Genomic DNA, 24,516 nt, shown 5'->3' on the forward strand with positions numbered 1-24,516 from the left:
ACCATACCCCCACCTACTTGGCTGGGTTCCAGGTCTAGCCCAGCCTTGATTTTATTACCAACAATCTCCCTAAAATTCAAAGTTAGCTCTTCAATGGACCAGAGAGATCTTCTATTCAAACCTCCTCCATTATAAGTCTATAGACATGTCTGATCCAAAAAAAAAAAAAAAAAAGGTTCCATGAAAAGGCAGCCAAGGCTATACCAGAGCAGGTACCTTTTTCCAAGCCCAACCTTAAAGAGGTACCCTGAGGAGTTGAACCTTGCAGTTATTTAAATAATTATGATATGTATTTGTATTTACAATAAGTCTAATCAAATCTTCTCTCTTCAGACAGCTCCTTTTAGTAAGAGCTTAACATTAGCCTGTGCTGTAAGAATATATAATCCCTGTAAGTGGCCAATTTCATATTGGGGTGAATGTAATAAAAAGTAAATGTGAAAAAAGATAAGCAAATGTGAATTATTTGGTATTTTCATACAAAAAGACAGTACTGAGGCTTCTCAAAGCAAGATGGACTATTAAAGGTTCAGAGAAGTAAGAGTCTTTGGGCCGGGCGCGGTGGCTCAAGCCTGTAATCCCAGCACTTTGGGAGGCCAAGACGGGCGGATCACGAGGTCAGGAGATCGAGACCATCCTGGCTAACACGGTGAAACCCCGTCTCTACTAAAAAATACAAAAAACTAGCCGGGCGAGGTGGCGGGCGCCTGTAGTCCCAGCTACTCGGGAGGCTGAGGCAGGAGAATGGCGTGAACCCGGGAGGCGGAGCTTGCAGTCAGCTGAGATCCGGCCACTGCACTCCAGCCTGGGCGGCAGAGCGAGACTCCGTCTCAAAAAAAAAAAAAAAAAAAAAGAGTCTTTGAAAAAGAGATGTGATCATCGTAGCAGAAATGTAACAGATCTTCAGGCTGGACCTGGAAAACCTATGCTACCATGGGATGTGCAGGAGAAGGCTGAGGGGCCCTTGAGTGAATCAGTATATAGGAAGGAGATGGCATCCCGGGAAAAATATCCTACCCACATTCCTTCCAATTCTCAGCCTCCAATTTTAAACTAGCATTGAAAACACATTTGAGGAAGTATTGTACTGGGGACATTTGGGGGGAATGAGGACTGCCTTAGAGCTCCATTTTACCATAGCTTATAACATCAGTATTTTTAAAACCTTCCACTGTATTTCCTCTCCTTTAAAATACACAAGGTCTTCCCCTCCCCCTCTCCCAAGTGGTTTGGTAATAGTTGTTTGCAATATCCACAAGATGCAGCTATAATCAGTGAAACTGCTGGAACTTTCGCTTTGCTGATTCAGCAGATGTGCTTAAGATCTATAAAAATATAATGATCTCCTGTAAATAGTCAGGGCTGGTAGTTCCAAAAGAAATAAAAATAAAGGTATATCATTAATCATTTACATATGCATTACTTGGAAGGGGGTGGAAATCAACTGATAAATTACCACAGGCAAATGCAATGCTAACAAACTAAACCAGATACTTGGTATATTTGAAAGAAATGTTTGAATTGCCAATGACTCAGGGATCCTCCCTGATAAAAACAAGGGTACCACATGAGGCAGCCTCCAAGTGATTCACCGCTGAGACAACTGGCAATGCATTATATTTTTGATGAAAATAAAAGTATTTGCTAAGGATATGAATTTTCTTAGGGTCTAAATCTTGGTATACAAAAATCAAAAGAATTTGCCAACTTTAGCAGTTTTAACAAGATCTAGGAAAATGCATATCAAAATCTTGACTTTATAAAAATGTTGGTAGCTGTTCATGGAAGATTTTTCTGTGTCCTTGAAATTTCTTTATTTGCAGACTCAAAAAAGAGGATCAATTTAAATATGTGAGCCCCCGTGTCACAAATGCTAATGATAAAATCTTCAGTACTTGTGGTAAAAACCACTTCTAATCATCATCTTTCTTATTAAAAATGTAAATGGGGAAGAATAAAATTACAAATACTGATGAACAGAGAACTCAATTCCACTTTCACATGTAAGTATAGAAATCCCATCTTGCACAGCATTTTACCCCCACCCAAGCCACATAGGCAGGGACCAATGAAACCATCACTCAGTCACTGGAAACTTTGATTTTAAAAGCATAACTAATTGCACTTACAGGTGTATAGCACCCAGAGTGTGCTAGCTGCAGGATCAGAGTTGTCACTAGCTGAAAATATTATACTTCATAATGGTCTTAATCTTTTGGTTGTCAATTAGAGGAGACTCATTTAGTATGTATAAAAATTACTCACCAAATTTTTAAAAATACTTGCTAGATTTTTGGGTAATAACATCGAGAAAGCGTAACCTGGCCAAATATCAGACTGTGCAGTAGAAAAAAAATTAATAATGACATGCTATGTTAATTATGCAGAAAGAATGTAAACAAGCACAATAAGTAATCACATCTGATTTAAGGTTTATGCACAATTCCCATGACCTCCATCTCCATTTTTTTTGCAGAAAAACAGTACTAAAACCATTAAAATGAAATTTTAAAGAGGAGGATATGTGATTATTCCAGGTGTAAGAGAATTTAATCCAATAATTATGACACTGTCAGCCTCTGACCCTGTAAGTGCGCGTAAGGTATCACATGGTACCCATGAGTTATCTAGTGGGACGTGATTTTTATTCTAGCCTAGCAATTGTAAAAAGACCTTATCTTGCTCTTGAGGAGATAGCGCGCTGAACCTTCAAATGACTGAGCAGGACCGGGAATAGAATTCAGAGATTCAGCCACAGCCTCAAGGAAAATAGTATTCTTCACTTCATGAGGGAAAAAAAAATGTCTCTATGAAATGAGGAAGCAAGGAGAATTAGGGAAATTCTTGGGGAAAACAATTAATGTAAACACTGTAATTTTTACTTGCTAATTTTTCCAAATGTCTTTTCATTGTCAAATACATTCACTGTCTTTGTATGAAGGGATAAAAAAATGATTTCCAGAATTATATGCAGCTCAGCATATAATGTTTAAAGCTTATATGCTGCTCAGAGGTGCCTTGAGTCCCCTTCACTCAAAGAGACTAAGAGTTCTGTCTTCGTTTCACTGTTTCTCTCACATAACATTTGGGTTAGAATTTTTCTCTTTAAAAACAGGGTCATGGATTTGTATATTTCTGCCCATATGAAACTTCTTCATATTTTTTTGCAGACCTCTCCAAACAGACTATCCAGCATGGCTGCCTCACGGGCAAACCTCTAGATTCAGGGCATTCGTGACTGAATAGCTATTGCCCGAGTATAAGTATATTCCATGTAGCATTAACATTTTCATACCATTAAATTAATCCTGTTGGCCTCCCTGAGTGCTCTCCTTTCCAAGAGATGCTAACTTGGACACTGAATTTGACCCTTTGCTGCCATGTTGTGTGAGTATTGCCTATTATGCTTCATAAAATGAGTTATTTTGTGAGAAATATCCCTCCCTCTAACTGCCTGTGTGTTCTACATGGAGTATTTTTCCATGAAGTCTACAAAGTCAGACATATCTGTTGCACTGGGATAAATGGATATCCATTTGCAAAAGAATGAAGTTGGACCTTTCCCTTACATCATATACAAAATGTACCTCAAAACAGATTAAAGATCTAAATCTAAAAGCCAAAACTACAGAATTCTTAGAAGAACACATAGAAGTAAATATGTATAACCTTGGATTTGGCAACATTTCCTCAGATATGACACCAAAAGAACAAGCAACAAAAGAGAACATAAACAAATTGGACTTCATAAAAACTAAAATATTTTGGCCATCACTCAATACCATCCAGGAAATGAAAAGACAACTGACAGAACGGTAGAAAATATTTGCAAATCGTGTTTAATAGGCAACAATATGTATTGGCGAAGATGTGAAACTATTGGAACCCTCATGCATCACTGATGTAAATGTACAATGGTACAGAATCTATAGAAAACAGTTTGGCAGTCCTTCATAAAGTTAAACACAGTGTTAGCATAGGACCCAGCAATTTCACACCTGCTTATACACCGAAGAGAATTAAAGACATATGCCCCCATAAAAACTTGGGCAGGAATGTTCATAGCAGCACTATTTATGATAGCCAAAAAGTAAAAGCAACCCAAATGTCCATTAACTTATGAGTGTATTAACAAAATGTACGATGAAATATCATTTAGTCATAAAAAGGAATGAAATACTGATACATACGACAACATGGATGAACCTTGAAAATATTATGCTGGATGAAAGAAGCCAAACACAAAAGACCACATATTGTATGATTGCATTTATGTGAAATGTTCAGAACAGGCAAATCCACAGAGACAGAAAGTACATTAGTGTTTGCCAGAGGCTGGGGAATTGTGGGAAAATGAAGAGTGGTGGTGGTTGCATAACTCTGAATATTCCTTTGAACATCATACCATTGTTGGATACATATGGTTAATTAGAGCATTTTCACCCATGACTATACCATGATCTCAGGGCCTCCACCTCTCCATAACCTCTACTATCTTCTCAACTGAATCCTTTAAGATGGAGAATATTATATACTCATGGTGCTTTCCTGGGGGCATAGACAAACATTCATTGTTGGAAATGAAAGAAAATAATCTCCTATGCAGCTCCTAAACCTAAGGGGCAGAAGAAAGAATGTTTCTGCCCCAACACATCTCCTTCACAATTGTGAAAGAAACTGTGTGAAATTATTTTATATTTGTTCATCTAGATATACTCTAGCCTTTTCTACATTACACTTTGCTGACACGCTGAACTTTATGGATTACATCTAATGGGGTCCCTTGCCTTCTGGTTTCCTGTTGAGTATGGCCAGTGGGACATCCTAGCAGAAAACTTGATTCTCTTCCTGCCAGGCAGTGAGTTAGGAGTGTGTATTCATCCATTTTTATACTACTATGAAGAAATAGCTGAGACTGGGTAATTTATAAAGAAAAAGAGATATAATTGACTCACAGTTCCACATGGCTTGGGAGGCCTCACAATCATGGTGGAAGGCAAAGCATGTCTTACATGGCAGCAGGCAAGAGAGTGTTTGCAGGGGAACTACCCTTTATAAGACCACCAGATCTCATGAGACTTATTCACTATCACAAGAACAGCATAGGAAAGACCTTGTTCCCATGATTCTATTACCTCCCACCAGGTCCTCCCATGACATGTGGGGATTATGGTGGCTACAATTCAAGATGAGATTTGGGTGGGGATACAGCCAAACCATATCACAGTGGCTGTGTGTCCACAACTCTTATCAGGTAGTCCTCTCCTGCATGTAGATCTCCTGCAGACTTTCAGCAGTGATTCTCTCCCTGAAATCTTTTAGGCCTAGAAGTAGAAGCAGCTCTTTGGGGGTGTGTTTCACTATCTTTTGTTTTCCTTAATCTTACATGCCACCATTTTAATAAGGCCCTTCATGAAATTCCCTTCAAGCACCCCTTTGGATGTACCACTTGCTTCCTGCTGGGACTCTAAAGGATACAGAATATTTTCCTTCTGTAGGGCTAGAACAGGGAGTCAGGTTATAATGATCTCAGTAATGGAAGGTGGAAATACTTTGTACGTTTCGCACATTTTTTTTCAGCATTTCCATCTTACTTGGCTGTCATAGATTATTAAACCTCTAAGTTGCTTAGAGCAATGCAGTTCAGGTCACTTAGGCCATTTAAGTAGTAGGTTCCTTTTCATTTTAAGAAGGTCCAAATGATGCCTTTTGTGAAGGCTCTGGTTAAATGCTCCTGAAAAATGAAAGCCCACCTCCATCTGAAAAATGGCTGTTTGTAAAGCCCAATGCCCACTTCAGCTGTAGTTAATCACTACTATTAGGGAATAATTACGCAATTGCTAAGGTATGGACTTTACTGCTGTCCTTGCCTAGATGTATGAATTTAGTATGCACTATTTCATTACACAAAAATATATGCTCTTATGTCAGCTATCGCTAAACCCCTTTCTTTCATGCCAACAGTTCCTTCCATTATCTATTTTATTTTCTTGTTTGCAGCTCGGATTTTTAAAATCTGTTTATTGTGGGATTTTATCAGTGTACCCTAGCACCATTACTTCAGGCACACTAATGTTCTGTTAATTAGATTTCCACCTGCCTTGTCCTTGTTTATGAAATCTCCCACATAAGTTGTTTGCAACCATTATTCTTAACAAGAGAATTCAAACCAAGAAATTACATGATTCACCACCGCATTTTTGAACCTTTTCTTGCCTCTAAAAAGAATGCCATCAGTTCTTCATTTTGAAAATTAATTGTTCCTGTACTTAATGTTACAGAAAGAGTAGGAACATGAACATAAAGTTGGCATTTAGACATTTTTTTCTCGAGAAGAAATACTACAGAAGAGAAGTTTTGCTAGTCTGATACTTTCATCCATCTGGCCTTCAGTGAGCCCAAACTTGCAGTCTTTCTTTAAACCTATATCCCTTACCCAATTTCTCTCCTTTCCCAGTTCTCTTATTATATCAGAATGCAATCTATTTTACCAAGCTTCCATTTATTTTGAAAAATAATTTCAGTGGGTGTACCTTTCCAGTCCTCCAAAACACTACATGAAGCTCTCTTCAGTGCCCCCAAACTTCTCACCATTTACCTTTCCTCCATCAGCCCCTCAAGTATACCATGTGTATATTCTACTGTTCACACACAAAAGAGGTCCAATAGACCAAAAGGTATTAGAGACTACAAGTGCCACATCTTCCAGGAGAGTCATTCCATTTCAAAAGATGACCACAGGAAAAGAGCCACATGTGACTAAAAGGAATCAATTACAGCAGTAGAATTTCAAGCATTTACAAAAGAGATTTCTGCAGGGAAGACCTTCCCAGCACACTTGAAATCACATAGCACTTAGGTAGTGCTGACTTGGCTTACTAATTAGCTGGCTGTATTTGAGGTAGAAAAGAGGGATAAAGAATGAGTCCCCTAATCATTTCCTAATACTTATTCAATTTGATTCATTTTAGAAAAAAGAAAAGAAATTATTTTTTCCCATTAAAAATATTTAAAATATCAGTCCTTGAATCCCATTTATGGAAACCATTGCTTCAAAGTTATAATGATTATCCATTCACTAATATAAGAACACTGTATTTACAAAAAGAAAAAAGACAAAATTTTAATCCAAACCAGAAAAAAAGTCCTTCTTGCCATTTTCCTTCACAAAAACTACTGGTGTTGAAGAAATAACAACACAGGTGCCTTTAATAAAGCATTCTTTGCTATTAACAATAAATTATTTGTCTTTAGAGATATAATAATGGAGCAATTGTATAAAAAGCAATAGTGTACAACATATTCTATTATGAACCATAGCTGGCACAAAAATTTTCTTCTGAGAGAGCTCATCCCTGCAATAAGCTTCATTTTTCCCTTGGCATTTGTTTTGCTTACTCTAGTGGCTGAAGTCTAGCTTAACATTTTCATTTCTACTTTAAAAAGTCTTTATGATTCTTCTTTGGGCAATAATGGTTGAATAATGTTAGATATCATCAAACAGGTTACTTGTTGACTCAAGAACCAATGAGGGTTAGATAATAGTTTTATTTTTACTACCATAGTAATACTTTCAAGAAGGCTGGTAACACAAAATAAAATGTTAAGTATACATTCAACTATATCAGTAATCACAATAAATGTAAGTGATTAGATGCTCCAATTGAAAGACAAAAATTTTAAGATTAGAAAAACAATAACAATTTCTTCAAGTCTATGCTGTATACAGGAAATAGGCACAACATAGGGATCTAAAAAGAGTGAAAATAAAAGGATTGAAAAAACACATAGCAGACAACTTCTACACAAAATTAAGAGGGTGTATGTACATTAATATAGGCAAAACAAACCATACAGCAAAAAGCATTCATAGAGATAAAGAAGATCAATCCTCAAGTTTATTTTTTGGGAAATGCTTTAGGGTGAACACTACCTGCAGCTTTGCTTACCTTTCTGGGTTCCAACTCTTACTTATTTTGGGGTGTAAGAAATACTTTTTTCGCATGTCATTGATGCATTTACTTTTAAAATGTTTAAAATATATTTTGTACAAGATTTTACTTGTTTCCAACAGGAGAATTGAGCTAAATGCCTAATCTGCCATACAAAGTCTATATTGAGTTTTTCATACAGTTCAATTTATTTAATTTGAAGGACTATGTTTAGTCTGAAATCATGTCTTTTATATATATATATATACACACACACACATATATATATATATATATATATATATATATATATATATCCATTTTTTTGTAATGACAGGATAAGTAATAATTGTTTCTTTAAACACTGGCAACTCATGTTAATCCCTGTGCCTGTCACCTTCATTTTTAAAATAAAATTTCACAGGTCTCATAAATCCAAGGTCTGCAAGACACTGCCTTAAGAGATAACCAGTTCTGGAGGACTGGTTTGAGTGGCAGTATGCTTTTTGAGGTAAGACTGGAGGTGGCAATGTGAGGTTGTTACAGATAGCTGAGTCCATTTCACAGTAGCATTTTAAGAACATTTTCTTTCAACCCTGAAGCCAGTAGAGGATAATTAAATTCATATGTTTCTGATATGTTAACTCACTCATCAAACTGACTCTGCCAAGAGACTGAATGTCCAAGCAAATCTTGTATTTTGTATGTATTTAAATGAAAGTTACAGTACTTTTCTGAAGTGGAAACTCAAGCTTTATAAACATTAAGCAAGAGATAAACCTCAAGTTTTCTAACTTGAAGATAAGCATATTAGAATTTATTTATTGACATTTTTATCAGGCCTATGTTATTCTTTATTAATGAAGCAAATAAACAAACACTAACAAAATCACTTAAAACAGGCTTCCCCCATGATGAATATAATCACAATTCCAAGTTATGTATACTAGAAACCTTTCTGTTGCTGATTAGTTCAGTCAAAAAGAAGAGAATATATAGATAATTATGGATGAATTTGAATTAATGTGAAGTATGATGGGGGATGCGGTTTCTTCAGTAAACAGACTAATGAAAACTTGATAGGTTTGAGAATTTCTGTAATGAAACAAAACAACTTTTCTGGTACCACACTTGAAGTACAAGGCATTTTCTGGAATAGTTCTTATAGACAAAATCCAGGAAGAAATCCTTGAACCAAGTATTTTAAAAGAAGGTATTAGATGTGGCACACTTACAGCAGTTAGTTCAGATGATGTAGTCTGGCTAATAACTTCCATACATTTCTTTTTCTCCTTGATTTTAATGTTTCTTGAGCTAGAAATAGTAACAGGAGTTTCTCCATGTGTTTCATGACTTAATCTTACGTTTCACTTTTTTTATTCTCCCACTGGAACTATTAACATGGTGGTAAAAATGAAAACAGGTATTTTATCTTCACCTTTTATTGATTCTTGAGTCAAATAGCCTGTTTGATGACATCTCCTCTTATTCAACCATTATTGCCCACAGAAGAATCATAAAGACCCGTTTAAGTAACAAGAAAAAAAAAGTTAAATAAGACACAAAGTACAAGTCACAGAGGAAAAGGCTGATAAACTTGACTACATTAAAATTAAGAACTTCCATTCATCAAGACATCACAAGAGAGTGAAAAAACAAGACATCACATGAAAGAATATATGTAGCAAAGTCTTGGAATCAACCCAAATGTCCATCAGTGACAGACGGGATTAAGAAAATGTGGCACATATACACCATGGAATACATGCAGCCATAAAAAAGGATGAGTTTGTGTCCATTGTAGGGACATGAATGCAGCTGGAAACCATCATTCTCAGCAAACTATCGCAAGAACAGAAAACCAAATACCGCTTGTTCTCACTCATAGGTGGGAATTGAACAATGAGATCACTTGGACACAGGAAGGGGAGCATCACACACCGGGTCCTACTGTGGGGAGGGGGTGAGGGGGAGGGATAGCATTAGGAGATATACCTAATGTAAATGACGAGTTAATGGGTGCAGCACACCAACATGGCACATGTATACATATGTAACAAACCTGCACGTTGTGCACATGTACCCTAGAACTTAAAGTATGATTAAAAAAAGGAGGAAAAATATATATATACTGAGAGCAAAAGAACACTACAGTTTAACATAAAAAATATTAACTTAGTTGATTATAAATTAACATAAAATAGGTAATATGTTTTTGAGAATGCTACCTTACATATGGAACTACAAACAAAAGACTGAAAGTGAAGCTCAGGGCAGTTGCTACACAGGTTTTTTGGACTTTCAAAATTACCCCCCAGAGACCAGGCCTTGGATCAAGGATGCACCATCAATAAAATTGTACCCTCCAATTAGTAGCACTGCCCTGTCCTCACACTATTCTCCCAACTCACCTGACAGCCAGAGCCAAAACCAATTGTGGATGCCTTTCTTTTCTGTCTCCTTCTCTCTCGCTGAACTTTTTCAAATGCCTGTTCTCAGCTGGCAAACAAATCATCCATCACTTCTCATACAAAAATTAAAAAACAAAAAGAGCTTGTCTAGAATTTCAAGGTTTAGATTAATTCACCAAATATCAAATCATCCAAAGCCGATTCTCTAAAATTCATGTCACCAAAAAATTAACTCATCAAAGCCTGTTAGTTTCAGTCAGGTCTCAGAGCTGCCCCTCTATCTGCCTGCTCTGTTGACTGCCCCATGGAGTGTGTGTGTGTGTGTGTGTGTGAGAGAGAGAGAGAGTGTGTGTGTGCGTGTGTGTGCGTGTGTGTGTGTATATGTGTTGGGGGTGGAAGCTGCTAAGGTCACCAACTCTTCTGCCAATCCTCATCTATAACCAACTCCTGCTGCAACAAAATCACTACTTGCAAATTTCAGTAAAACTGAAATTTCAGAAAAAGCCTCCCAAACTCTTAAGTCCATCCTGTGTAGATGCCACTAGCAGTGAACAGTTTCTGTTGTCCTTTGCATAAAAGGGACTTAGCCACTCTGCAATTAGATAGGGATATATAACTAGTTCTGACTAAAGAAACATGAAAAGAAGTTGTACGTATCACTTCTACCCTAAAACAATCTTTTGTGATTCTCTAGTCTCTTCTCCTACTCTGGCATGTGTTCCAAATAGTGTAGTTAAAAGATGATAGAGTCTTCATCAGCCTACGTTCTTCCTTCAGCAGCTTGGGTCCCTGAATATCTTGTATAGTAGAGCTTTCTCACCAAACTCAAACTGCATTTATGTCCATCATACATATGAAATAAACCTTTGCTATATTAGGACACTGAGATTTTAAGGTTAATTACTTACTGCGACATGATCTATCCTCTCCTAACTAACACACATCACATATAGCATAAATGATTTTTTAAAACTTTTAAAGTAGTTAATTGAAACAAGTTTTGGTGAATGCATAATTAAACTATTTTAGAGGAAGGAGAGGTATGCTGTTATCTCAAAGGGGGCAGCATCTCCCTATAACTCTCACCCTACTCCTCTCCCCCCACCCTATGCTGGCTGAAAGATGGCTGCAGCAAAACACAGTAAAACTTCAAAACACAATCAGTAGTTTGGTGACTTGGCCAATTAATCATTAAGTAAGATCATTTTTGGTGAATTAACTCTCAGTAAATTGATGACCTTCAATTACTTAGTTGGCTTCTGGAATATCAGGCTCTGCTGAAGGCTTGTAAGATATTCCTTTTTTGTGGAGGAAACTCTCAAATCTTTCCACAAAGAAAATGCCTAATCCATCCATACAAGATGAATCCTGCCTCAATCACTCTGAATTTCTTCTCTCCTGAACATAGCATCTTGCCTTTGCCTAACAAACCTGGTAACTTCTCAGAATGCCCCAGAATATCTTTTGGTCAGAAGTTCTAAAAAGACAAGCCCAACTTCTGGAAGTCTGTTTGCAAGTAAGTTGAGACTGAGTTCAGAAGCTAGAGTTCTTATTCCTCTATCGTCTCAAAAAAAAAAAAAAAAATGTTTATACTCTCACTCCATCTGTTTCTTGCCAAATGCCTTCTGGAATAGCATGACTCAAAGCAAATGACTTGATTTTACTGATAATCAGCACTTAACACCTAGTGAAATGTTGAGTAAAAAGACTAGGACACTCCACCACCCAGTGGAAGAATTGTTGCTTGGTATCTCACTTTTCTGACTTACTACTTTCCTCTTCTGTCGTTAAATATGAAAGTTCATTGAGCCATGCAGAGGCAAGACTTGATGGCTCTAGCAAATAATGATAAATGTTTTTCTCAGTAGCACCTTAACACCTTAGCAGCAGCTAAATAAATTTTCCTTCACAAAAATGCAAATTTCTTCCCAACACACAAATTATTATTTTTAATATTCTAGTGAAATCATCATAGATGTAGCAGATCTAGATGACATATGGTACCTCAATCTAGGGTCTCCGAGATGTCACGTTCGAGGAGTCCCTGAGTCCATGAGATCTACCATTTACAATTCTCAGTTGGCTCCTACCCTGACCCATTTGTTTTGAGAAAAACATTATTAGATCATATAAACAGTCGTTCAGTCAGCCAAGTTCTGTAACAATGGCTGCAGGAACCAGTTTCTGAAGATTTATGATAGCTATCCTCACAGGCTTCTACCAATGTAAGACTACAAACCTATATCAATTCAATTTACAGGTACTTATTAAGTGGCTAACATATGCTAGATATCAGTGCTCAAGATGCAAGACAAAGTAAGGCATGGATATTAAGAAATAATCTAGGAATTTGATTAATCCATCCTCGACCTTGCATAATTAGACCCATCTCATAGAAATAGTTTACGTATACCATTTCCTGACGACAAGTAACACAGTTTCTAAGATTATTTCCCATGGTAACGGAGTACATTGGTTTGCCTATCCTGAAATAGCCAGCTCTAAATGGTCCCCCCCTTCATAAAATGGACAAATCCTATGCTCACCATCTGCACAGCCACCTTTGGTCCTGTGATACTGATTGTCTCCTCTTAAATGGGGCTTCCAGAATAGCAAACTAATATTATGGTAGAAGAACCTCAAAACCTGGACAATAAGAGAAGCAGGGCCTAAAGTTTGGGAAGTATGATTCAATACATGCAAATACTTACTCTCTTGTCTATAAGATCTTGCATGATCTGGTTTGGGCCAACCTCTCCAACTAATGTTTCTGTATTCTACTTTTCACTCATGATAAACCAGTTATGCTCCTTCATATCAGAACCTTCACACATGCCTTCCCCCTCTGCAGGAAATTAGCTATTCACCTAGCTAATTTCCACTTATTATGCAGGTCTCAGGGAAGCCTTCCTTAACTCAGTCACCCTCTCCTATCCTACCTGATGTTCCTATATCCCATATTTTCATAACATTCTGTATTTCTTTTTTAGCTTCAAACACATTGTTGTTAGAAGCAAATAAAGTGTCTGGCAAATAAAGTGTCAAACAAAGTGTCTCAAAGCCAAATAAATTGTCTGGCAAACTGTAAGAACTTGAGTATTTGTTTAATGACTCAGTGGATGAATGAATGACAAATCCTTGGCCTCAGCTCTTCAGGACCCATCTCAAACTAAGAGTAACAGGTACAAGTAATAGAGACTTTTTGGTAATAAAATCTGAGAGTGTTAAGTTTTGTGTGTGTGTGTGTGTGTGTGTGTGTGAGAGAGAGAGAGAGAGACAGAGAGAGAGAGAGAGAGAGAGAAAGTGTATGTATGTGTTTATATGTATATTGAGGAGAAGAGAAAAGAGGGCTATAGGCCTTTGGTCCAAAACGTATTTTGAGTCATAACCTTTACAGCTGAAATAGAGGGCCCCATGAAACCAGAAAGAAAATGGAGTTCAGGGAAAACAGTATTCCAGGCGTTACGTATGCCTTAGGGGGCCATGGCTTAGTGTGAGTACAGCTCAGTGTAAGTTTTTGTTCCTCAGTAGTTCCTGTCAGGGTTCGTTCCTTTCAAGTTCTCCTAGCTACATCCAGCTATCATTCATAATATGGTTGTCCAGAATTGTTTTTACCTCAATGAGAGCCCACTTGTTGTTGTTCTCCTTCCTGTTCTCCAAAAGGACCTACAATACAATAGCTCTTTTCCTTTTACAAACAAGAAAATTTGGTCAGGAGGCAAAAGTACAGTGGTGAGAGTAAAAAATGTTTACTCTTGGGAGTCTAATTAAATTTCAGAGAAATAGTTTGTATGATATTAAGTGACTTGAATATAGATGGTACAAAGAAATTCCAGGAAACTCATCTTTACTTCTACTGCCTCCAATGTCAACCTCTTCCAGACTAAAATCACACAGTATAGTAGAGACCCCTTCCAGTTAGTCCTCAGTATCAGCTGTCAGGAAATAAATCATACCAAGGCAAGAGGTTTAACAATCTTCATTTTTGTCATATTAATGATATATGGTTTTAACTCAAAGATTTACTACTTCCAAAGGTAAGATTATAAAATATTGTTGGTGCTTGTCCAGCTTAGGTAAGTGCTATTAGTGGTATTTTTATTGGGCTGCCATACAGCAATAAAAAAAATCATTTGTAAAATTCTTCTAAAAAATTATACAACCTAGGAGAGGTGCCAGTATCTCTCCCAGTCAATGTTTTGGTTACAGCTAGCCTTCTGTTGCTATAGAGAAACATATGTTTTCTACTATAACCTTCAGAACAGTTTTGCAATTGTCAACTTGGCCCTGGGGTATCATCAAGTTCCTCTGAGAGTTTCCAAGATCCCTTATCAGGTATATAACAGGATTAGTTACCACATCATGTCAAGAGGAAGGTTTAGAATTCACCAGTAAGTCCCCAACAGTAGAAGTAGTAAGCAAGTGGTCCAGATTCCAGGAAACAACCCCAGGGACAGGAACTGAGCACAAAAGAAAACAAGACAGATGGGCAAAAAACCCTTGATGTGTATCAGTAGCCTACTAAATAGGTCCAATTCTAAGATCTTCAGGGCTAAGTGAAGGCTAAGTCTTCTCATGGGTGGAAATATATCCACAGCAGACCACGGGGCAAAGCAGGAGATCAAAACAGGAACTTAAATCTGCATCAGAGCCAGAGTGGGATATGGAGGAAGGAATCTGGGTCACCAGTCAGCTATATTAAAAAAACTTCAGAATCAAGAAAAAGCTCAAGTTGATAGTGCCATTTGCTAACAGTGAAAATATCTGAGTAACATTGTCTCAAATAGTCCTAAGGGATGGTCATGTCCATACCCAGTTATTTTTCAAAAGTTTGACATCCAAAAGGCAAGAAAAAGCATTTTTAAATATGAGCAATTCAAGTGGGATAGATAGAAAATGCTCTGAATTGAGTCAGAAGACTTTGGTTTTAATTATGATTCTGCAACTTACTATCTTTATGGCATTGGGCAAGTCCCTCACCTCTGTACACCTTGATTTCCTCATCTATCAAATAGGTGAATACTTGTAGACAAGAGATATCAAAATGATTTAGAATCAAAGAAATTCAAAGTTTTCAATTTAAAATGATGATTGTACAACCTCACAAAAATACTACTGGTTATTTCTTTCAAGAAAACAAGCCCTATAGCCACATAGCATTCATCATTCTCTTTCTGGAAGGTGACTTCCAAGACTCCTTCTGTTAGTCTACCAACTTTGTACTGAGAAAATATTTTTTAGAGTACAAAGAGGAAGAACAGTGTACTCATGCTTTACTAAATTGAACTTTTAATTATTGCCTCAATTTGCCATTTTCATATAAAGGGCTGTCTCCCATATATGGCAGTTGATGAGGCAGTGTAATGTGCTGTGATAAGCCAAGGAGTCAGAGACATGTAAGACCTGTGTTCTAGTCCATTTTTAAATAACATGCTAAATTACCTTGAGTAAGTCATTTAACCTCTACTCTTCAGTTTCCTCATCTATAATCTTAGGGTGATGATAATAACAATAGATACCATTTCCTTAACACCTATAATGTGCTTTAGATATACATAATCTCCAATCCTCACAACAGCCCCTATTAGAAGGCACTGTCATCTTCATTTTTCAGAAGTGGAAACTGAGACCCAAAAACATTCTCATTTTCCCAAGGTCACCCACTAAGCGTGGGATTCAAACCTAGGTCCATCTGACTCCAAAGTACATGTTCCTTTTTTTCTCCCATTATCCCACATTACCTTCCATTAGAGAAACAGGTAGAGAACCTCTAAGATCCCTTCCAACTCTGATATACAGTATTTTGGGACCCCAGTAGTTACGTGGCTAAGCTTACTTAATAAGTAACTAATTGTACAGTCTTCACAAGCCCTGCCCCTTTATTTTAGCACATTCTTAATCCTTCTTTCTAGAAGATTTCTCATATTTCCATTGAAGACCTTGAACAACTTAGCAAAATGAGCTCAAATACATTTGCATATTTCAAAAACCTTAGCTCTTTTATTGAATCAAGAGATAGCTGAAGCAATTGTTCTGGAACAGATTCTTGGCTTGAGAAAAACTTTCAAACCCCCGGGAATTGAGGCTACCACTATTAAAAATGCCTTTTTTCACTTGAAAACTGCTAGAGTATGGGACTGCCTCTAAGGGATGGGATGCTGAGATAAAAAGAAGCCCCTAACTTACATGCACACTATTCTGTGAAATTCTACCAATAGAAACTCATTCCCTTGGTCTTTGAAGAGTTTTCGAGTCTTTTAAGAGTTCCCTATTCAAATGGTTAAAAACTATGGAAGGATATTACCTTAAACCTGAGGGCAGGTGAGACGTAAAATTAGTTGCGTTCCAGGCAAGAATCTCAGCCCACCTAGGAATGAGAATAAGATCATAGTTTAAATTCCTAATGGAGGTAAGAGTTCTTCGGGGAAAGAGCAGTGGGAAGTGGGGAGGCATTAGAATCAACTTGACTCACCTCTAGTTTTGCTGAGTGTGAATCCTGCTCATGGAAAACTATGAGAAGCATGATAAATAAGAAAGGGAGAAGATAAAGCAGCACTTAATATGGGAAAAACAATAGTCAGAAATTGGAGGCGTTAGCTTTCGTACCTCAAAAAATGCTGGAAGCAAAGAAAAAGGAAAGTAATCAATTGGCAAAGATTTTTGAGATACACAGAGCAGTCTATCAACCTGACAATGAAGAATATAATGTCAGACAAATCTAATTTCCTTCTGTGACAGAGTGACAACCCCAGCAGTTTGGAGAAGGTAACAAATGTAGTGTTCATTTTGTGAGCCCCCATCGTGAGGAAAATGAGGTACTGAATTAGTTCACCAATAGCAGGATCCCAGAACTGAGTCAGAGCCAGACTCCAAGTTCAGGGGCTATAATGCATGATCACCTAAGGACCACCACAAATGGTATTTGTCATTCGAGTTCTGCCACTATTGTTCAGGATTCGTGATAATTCTTACATAGGTTCTGAAGGTCTTACACAGGAATTTTACCTCAGCCCTGAGCTTTCACTGCCAGTAAGTGCTAAAAGCAACCTAATATTTGCCAGCTGTAATTGAACTGCCTGTCAACTAAGAAATGAGTGTAAATTAGAGAGAGTGTAAGTCAGAGACTAAATTCTTAAAAACTGTGCTATTTACAAGCAAAAATACAATATAAGGACTTAGTAAATGAATCTGGAGTTAAGAAATACCTATTAGGGCAAATCCAAAGACATGAAATCTTTTATCTGTTAATAATTTGTACATTGACTTACAATCTACCTCCCAAAGATAAATTTCTTTTCAACTCTGGCCCTGCCAGGCACTATCAGTCAATATCTGACCTGCTCCCATCTCTGTCACCTAAGCTGCTCCCTTCTATGTCACCTTCTTAACAGACTTTTAATGGGCTTTATAATGCCAATTATTTGCAATGTTGGTTTGTTTTCACTTCAACATATTTAAAGATTTTAAAAATTTAATCAGAGTAAAGATAGTCCTTTCAGTTATACTTGGCCTTTTGAATAGAGTGGGCCCTTCACTATCTTGTTTCATTTCAAGTCCTCTCCCACATCCCCCCGAGATTGAATCTAAGGGATAGTCAGGTAGGATGATGTTATGGGCTGAGATGTGTCCTCCCAAATTCATATGTTGAAGCCCTAACCCACGCTATGGTTTGAACATTTTATTGCCTCCAATAAAATGTTGGAAATTTAATCCCCAATTGAACAGTGTTGGCAGATAGAGACTTTTGGGAGGATGAGAGCTCCATGCTCATGAATGAGTTAATGCTACTATAAAAAGGACTTGCTGGAGTGGGTTCCTTCTCTCTTGCTCTTTTGCCATGTTAGGATACAATGTACCTCCTATTCAGAGGATGCAGCAATGAAGCACCATCTTGGAACCAGAGATGGAACCTGCTGGCATGTTGATCTTGGACTTTCCAGGCTCTAGAAAATAAATTTACTTTCCTTAAAAATTATCTGGTCTCAGGTATTTTGTCATAACACAAAAAGGACTAAGATATCCGTCAATGTTATTGTACTTAGAGAGAGGGCATTTAAAGTGATAATCAAGGTAAAACGAGGTCATAAGGGTAAGCCACTATTCTAGTAGGACTGGTATCTTTAAAATATTCAGTAAAAAAGAGGAAAAGGTACTGGGGATGCATGCACACAGAGAAAAGGTCATGTGAGGGCGCAGTGAGAAGGCAGCCATCTGCAAGCCAAGGAAAGAGGCTTCTGGAGAAACCAAATCAGCCAACACTTTGACCTTGGACTTTTAGCCTCCAAAAATGTGAGGAAAAAAAATTTTTAAGTCACCCAGTCTGTGGTACAGGCATATCTCAGAGATATTGTGGGTTTAGTTCCAGACCGCAGCAATAAAATGAATATTGCAATAAAGCTAGTTACATGAGTTTTTTGGTTTCCAAGTGCATATAAAACTTGTGTTGTGCTATGCAGAATCTCTTTAGTTTAATTAGATCCCATTTGTCAATTTTGGCTTTTGTTGCCATTGCTTTTGGTGTTTTAGTCATCAAGTCTTTGCCCATGTCTATGTCCTGAATGGTACTGCCTAGGTTTTCTTCTAGGGTTTTTATGATTTTAGGTCTTACACTTAAGTCTTTAATCAATCTTGAGTTAATTTTTGTATAATGCATAAGGAAGGGGTCCAATTTCTGTTTTCTGCATATGGCTAGCCAGCTTTCCCAACACCATTTATTAAATAGGGAATCCTTTCCCCATTGCTTGTTTTTGTCAGGTGTGACAAGGATCAGATGGTTGTAGATGTGTGGTGTTATTTCTGAGGCCTCTGTTCTGTTCCATTGGTCTACATATCTGTTGTGGTACCAGTACCGTGCTGTTTTGGTTACTGTAGCCTTGTAGTATAGTTTGAAATCAGGTAGCATGATGCCTACAGCAAAAGAAACTATCATCAGAGTGAACAGGCAATCTAGAGAATGGGAGAAAACTTTTGCAATCTATCCATCTAACAAAGGGCTAATATCCAGAATCTACAAAGAACTTAAATAAATTTACAAGAAAAAAAACAAGCAACCCCATCAAAAAGTGGGTGAAGGATATGAAGAGACACTTCTCAAAAGAAGACATTTATGCAGCTAACAAACATGAAAAAAAAAAAACTCATCATCACTGGTCATTAGAGAAATGCAAATCAAAATCACGATGAGATACCATCTCACACCAGTTAAAATGGCAATCATTAAAAAGTCAGGAAATAACAGATGCTGGAGAGGATGTGGAGAAATAGGAATGCTTTTGCACTGTTGGTGGGAGTGTAAATTAGTTCAACCATTGTGGAAGACAGTGTGGCGATTCCTCAAGGATCTAGAACCAGAAATACCATTTGACCCAGCAATCCAATTACTGGGTATATACCCAAAGGATTATAAATAATTCTACTATAAAGACACATGCACATGTATGTTTATTGTGGCACTGTTCACAATAGCAAAGACTTGGAACCAACCCAAATGCTCATCAATGATAGACTGAATAAAGAAAACGTGGCACATATACACCATGGAATACTATTCAGCCATAAAAAAGGATGAGTTCATGTCATTTGCAGGGACATGGATAAAGCTGGAAACCATCATTCTCAGCAAGCTAACACAAGAACAGAAAACCAAACACCACATGTTCTCACTCATAAGTGGGAGTTGAACAATGAGTACACATGGACACAGGGATGGGAACATCATACACCAGGGCCTGTCAGGAGGTTGGGGGATAGGGGAGGGATAGTATTAGGGAAAATACCTAATGTAGATGATGGGTTGATGGGTGCAGCAAACCACCATGGCAGGTGTATACCTATGTAACAAACCTGCATGTTCTGCACATGTATCCCAGAACTTAAAGTATAATTCAAAATTTTTTTTATGTTACATTACACTATAGTTTATTGAGTGTGCAATATCATTATTTTTAAAAAACAATGTATATATCTTAATTTAAAAATACTTTATGGTTAAAAAATGCTAACAGTCATCTGAGCATTCAATAAGTTGTAATCTTTTAACTGGTGGGAGATCTTGCCTCGATGTTGATAGCTGCTGATTGACCATGTGGTGGTTGCTGAAGGCTGGGGTGGCTCTGGCAATTTCTTAAAGTAAGATAGCAATAATGAATGTACCACATCAATTGACTCTTCCTTTCACAACACATTTCTTCGTAGCATCCAATGCTGTTTGATAACATTTTACCTACAGTGGAACTTTTTTCAAAATTGCAGTCCATCATCTCAAACCTGCTGCTGCTTTATCAACTCAGTTTATGTAATATTCCAACTCCTTTGTTGTCCTTTTAACAATGTTCACAGCATCTTCATCAGGAATAGATTACATCTCAAGAAACCACTTTCTTTGCTAATCCATAAGAAGCAACACCTCATCTGTTCAAATTTGATAGTGAGATTATAGTAATTCAGTCACATCTTCAGTCTCCACTTCTAGTTCCTTGCTATTTCTACTACATCTGCAGTGACTTCCTCCACTGAAGTCTCGAACCCCTCAAAGTCACCCATGAGGGCTAAAATCAACTTCTCCAAACTCCTGTTAATGGTATTTTGACCTTCTCCTATGAAGCACTAGTGTTCCTAATGGCTTTCAGAATGGTGAATCCTTTCCAGAAGTTTTTCAATTTACTTTGCCCAGATCCATCAGAGGAATCACTGTCTATGGCAGCTACGACCCTATGAAATGTAGTTCCTAAATTAGACTTCAAAGTCAAAATCACCACCTTGATCCATGGGCTGCAGAATGGATGTTGTGTTAGTAGGCATGAATATAACATTAATTTCCTTGTACATCTTCATCTGAGCTCTTGGTGGTCAGGTACCTTGTCAGTGAGAAGTAACATTTTGAAAGGAATCTTTTTTCTCCCCCTGAGCAGTAGGTGTCAACAGTGGGCTTAAAATATTCAGTAAACTACGCTGTAAACACATGTGCTGTCATCCAGGCTTTGTTGTTGCATTTATAGAGCACAGACAGAGTAGATTGAGTATAATTCTTAAGAGCTCTAGGATTTTGGGAATGGTAAATGAACATTGGCTTTAACTTAAAGTCACCAGCTGCATTAGCCTGTAACAAGAGAATCAGCCTGTCCTTTGAAGTTTTGAAGACGGGCATTGACTTCTCTCTAGCTATGAAAGTCCTAGATGGCACCTTCTTCCAGTACAAAGTTGTTTTGTCTTCATTGAAAATCTGTTTTTAGTGTAGCTATGTTCATCAACAGTCATAGCCAGACATAGATAACTTGCTGCAGTTTCTACATCAGCACTTGCTACTTCACTTTGCACTTTTATGACATAGAGACAGCTTTTTTCCTTAAACCTCGGGAACCAACCTCTGATAGTTTGTAACTTTTCTTCTACAGCTTCCTCACCTCTCTCAGCCTTCACAGAATTGAAGAGAATTGTAGCCTTGCTCTGGATTAGGCTTTGGCTTAAGGGAATACTGTGGCTAGTTTACTCTTTTATCCAAACCATCAAACTTTCTCCACATTGGCAATAAGGCTGTTTCACTATCTTATCATTTATGCGTTCACTAGAGTATCGCTCTTAATTTCCTTCAAGAATTTTTCCTTTTTATTCACAACTTGGCTGTTTGGCACAAGAGGCCTAACTTTTGGCCCACCTCAGGTTTCAACGTGCTTTCCTCACTAAGTTTAATCATGTTTAGCTTTTGATGTAAAGTGAGAGATGTGCAACTCTTCCTTTCAGTTGAACATTTAGAGAGCATAGTAGATTTATTAATTATCCTAATTTCAATATTATTGTGTCTTGGGGGATGGGAAGGCCCATGGAGATAGAGAGAGATGGAACAACATCTGGTTGGTTGAGTAGACAGAATACATACATTTATCAATTAAGTTCACTTTCTTCTACAGGTTCAACTTGTGAAACTCCAAAACAATTACAACAGTAACATAAAAGATCCCTGATCAGAGATCACCAGAATACATGTTGCAGTAAAGTTTGAAATCTTGTGAGAACTACCAAAATGTGACACAGGGACACAAAGTGAGTACATGTTGTTGGAAAAACATGGTGCCAATAGAAATGCTCACCGTAGGGGTGCCACAAACCTTGAGTTTGTAAAAAACACAATGTCTACAAAGTATAATAAAACAGAGTATGCCTGTATTTTGTTATCTCGGCCCAAACAGACTAAGACAGATGCGAAGAGTCCATGTTGTAGAGTTTGGCCAAGCTGCATTCAGAGCCTGATACTTATTTGCACAATGTTGAAAAAGTCTCTGTACCTTTCTCAGTTTACACTTCAGTAAAACAGGGATATGAACATCCTCTAGTGTTAGTGGTGTGAAGATTAGCAAAATGTTTATAATCTGCCAGTCTAATAAGTCCCCTCAATAACTAGTGATGTGTATTTTTAATTAGCAACTTTAATTCAAATATGTTTATATAGATATTTATTTTTATCCAAGTTGAGGTTTTGTTGGCTTCCAGAGGCTTATTTTCAGTTAAAATTCAGCCTTTAAAGCTCATATATCTTCCTGCTCTGAAGTTTTTGTATTTTCCTACAAAGCCCATTTGAAACTGCTCGCTGTCTCTCTCAGTGTCAGAAAGAAAGCTTTCTTAAGTGTTCTATGCACTTACTAACATCAAAAAAATTCCTTTGGTTAATTCCTTATCTTAACTGACTCGTTTTAGAAGAGAGTCCCTCAAATCAATATCAACATATTCAGGTTAGAGTTATGCTCACTCTGACTGCACTAATATATTTCTCTCACAAGCCTCATCAGAACTACCATCTTTCTCCAAAGTCCTTATCAGAGTCCTCATCACAGTCTGCTGTACCTCCCACAAAGGCAATACATTCTAAAACAGAACATTGTCACAGGGACAATTTGTCTTCACATCAATAGATAGCATAAAGTGATAGAGACATGTAACAAATGTAACTCAAACATTTACAGTAAAAAATCACAAGAGATTGTTTTGTTGTTGCTCTTTTTAATCATAGGTAATTCTTACTTGATTTAGAAACTCTGCTGGTACAATTAAAACCCATGTACATAAACACAGATCATCAGAGTTAAAGGCCAAACACAATTTATAGTCGAGGACAAACATGTTTATAAGTTGAGGTTCCATGTGTATTGTTGCTGCTCCAGATAATTAATTGTTAAAGTGGATTTTCCTTGGAGGAAGCTATTTGTGGCCATAAGAAAATAAAAATCTACTTCCAACATCTAGTATATCAGATAGACCTCATTTCAAATCCCAGCTGGGCCGCTTGCTACTTGTGTAAGTTGCAGAGTGTAGGTACACAATAAATATTAACTTCCATTTATTCCCCTGTAATAAGAACTAAGGCTTAGTTGAAATTTTAGAGTTCTGACACCAAAAACCAAGTCGTATATTTTTCCTTGTTATCCTTTGTAAAGTTATGGATGAAACCCTCATTAAAGGATCAGCTGGTTTTTCTTCATGATGTAGATAGTAGTGCTTATTATTAGCTGTAAAAAGTAATCATATCATCAGTACACTCTTCCAAGAGCTGGACTTTATGAAAGAGCACGTGGGTAACCAATTCTTGTACTTCAATAGCAAGTTATTACACTCAATCAATGGGTGTAATTGGTGTGCATATTTACAGACCTGAAAGGGTGCTGGCTCTTTCTTTGGATGGTCACTAAAGTCATTTATCCTTTGTGGATGAGCAAAGTTGGCAAGAAAACAGTAGGTATAGTAAACAGTTCTGGATGAGCATAAGGTACTAGGTAAGGTTCAGAGACAGGAGATGGTGAGTAAGGTGTCAAATGAAGGCCAAAAATAGAAACCAGAGTCATTTATCCAAACCAAGTTAGAGATAGGTGAAATGGGGAAAAGCTGTCAGCCCTATTGAGTTGGCTGATACTAAACATTCATGTACAGACACTTAGAACAGAATCTTAATGCTCCTTGTCACTGATGTCCTTTCATAGGTTGGGCACCGGTCTAAACTTATTTGAATTATGTTAACTTTGGTGTCTTTCAGTTACTGATGTTACATCTGAGATTACTAGCTATGGATTTTGAATCAAAGAGATGAGTGGATCATGGTGATTTGCTTTAACCTAAGAACAGACTCCAGCAGCACTCATTCAAAATGATGCACAGGGGTATGGCTCTTGGTTAAGCCAGTTCACCAT

The sequence above is a fragment of the Macaca mulatta genome, chromosome X (assembly GCF_049350105.2).
Source record: "Macaca mulatta isolate MMU2019108-1 chromosome X, T2T-MMU8v2.0, whole genome shotgun sequence".
NCBI classification, from domain to species: domain Eukaryota; kingdom Metazoa; phylum Chordata; class Mammalia; order Primates; family Cercopithecidae; genus Macaca; species Macaca mulatta.